General features: G+C 39.2%; 1 pseudogene; it reads left to right on the top strand.

The window, feature by feature from the left end:
- Positions 1-951: 951 nt before the first annotated feature.
- LOC142874802 (uncharacterized) lies at positions 952-1,069 on the top strand (annotated as a pseudogene).
- Positions 1,070-1,706: the final 637 nt, after the last annotated feature.

A 1,706-nucleotide genomic window follows, 5' to 3' on the forward strand; every position in this document is an offset into this window, starting at 1 on the left:
ATATTGTTTTTTCTTCCCTAATTCTTCTGTTTTATTGTTTTTCCTAAACATCTCTTCTCTCTCCCATTATTCCTTCTCTCACAACTGATCATAATATAAAATTCATTTATTTTAAAATAGTTACCTTATCTCTGAAATTAAGTTTACGGTCGCCATTCTTCATTGCAAGCCAGCCTGCCATCTGTCTGCAGACTAGTTTAGAGGAGGGGAAAGGAGCTAACATTTTATTAAACACTTTAGTGCCAGATATTATTAGGCAGGTGCTTTGCAGATATAAATTCGTTTAATCATTTTAACAGCCTGTGGTTGATCATATATTGTTCTGAAATATTCAGTCCATCCCCCTCACCTTCATGGGAAAAGGATACTTCTTGCTCTGGTGATGTTGGGTTTGCCTATATGACTTGCTTTGGCTTCACCTTGGGCTGGGTGCTCTTCCCCTCGCTTTGACTTTGGTCTCTGTCGTGTGCCATGGTTTGGCCAACGGGATGTTAATATAGATGTGATACAAGCACAAACTTGAATTACACTTTCACAATTGAGCTTGCCTTCTTGCACTTCTGCAAGACTATCCAGGCCATTTCACGCCACATGAAAAACATTCTCAGTCTAGCCCTCCGATTCCAGGAGTGAAGCTGAGGCTCTCAGAAAACAAAGCCACTCCAGTCCAGATTAGCCAAATCCCAGCTGATCCCAGCTCTCCACAGGTGCATGCCCTAAATAAAGGCTTATTTTCTATGCCACTGAGATTTTGTGGCTTTTGTTACACAGCAATAGCTAACCAACACACAATCTTATGAAGTAAATAAGATTACTCCATACATAATCATAAATAAGATCAGATTATCCTTTTTAACACAAAATGGAAACTGACAGTAAGAAACAAGCCCACAGTCACTTAAATATGTGAAACCAGGACCCACACTGAAGTCTGTTCTAAAATCCAAGGCTATCTGTGGCCATGCCACCCTGAAGGTGCTTGATCTCATCTGATCTCAGAAGCTAAGCAGGGTTGGGCCTGGTTAGTACTTGGATAGGGGACCCGTGGGAATATCAGGTACTATAGGCTTTTAAAAATACAGTAAAGTAAAATCCAGGGCTCTCTTACCTACAATGAGTTTCCTCTTTAAACTTTATATTTCTTTCTATAAAATTAACAAAATAAATGTGATTTTTACTTTCTTTTGTCTTTCAGTTAGTTTTTGCTGAGGTCAGGAGCTGTTCCAATGAAGTGTATTCTTTCCCCTGCCCAGAAATTTGACTTCCTAGAATTATGCCTTTACTTTATTCTGTGAGTTCTCAGTGTGGCCCACTGATAATAGGATTAAAAAACTAATAACTGGTTATTCCAAAACTGCAGTTCTTATATATATGTAATTTGTTTTTGAAGCTCAAAACTGATCAGATACGAAGAGCAAGCACTGGGTACAAGTGATGGATAATTGTTTCCTTCCCTACTCCAGCCTGGAAGCGGAATGTGTGATAAAACTGGAGTATTACGAGTGGTGGATCCTGATAAGTCAGTCCTCAGAGCTCAGCAGGAATTGGTGGTATTACTGCTGAGTCACTTGTCATTATTTTTTGGAACTGATAATACTGAAGGAAGTACCTGAACAAATGACAAACACAGTGCCCATTATTTCTAAAAGGCCAGAAGTCTCCCTAGTTATTAGGGATTGATCCACTTAACTTCAAAATCTGCACAA

This window comes from Microcebus murinus, chromosome 1 (genome assembly GCF_040939455.1).
Source record: "Microcebus murinus isolate Inina chromosome 1, M.murinus_Inina_mat1.0, whole genome shotgun sequence".
NCBI lineage: Eukaryota > Metazoa > Chordata > Mammalia > Primates > Cheirogaleidae > Microcebus > Microcebus murinus.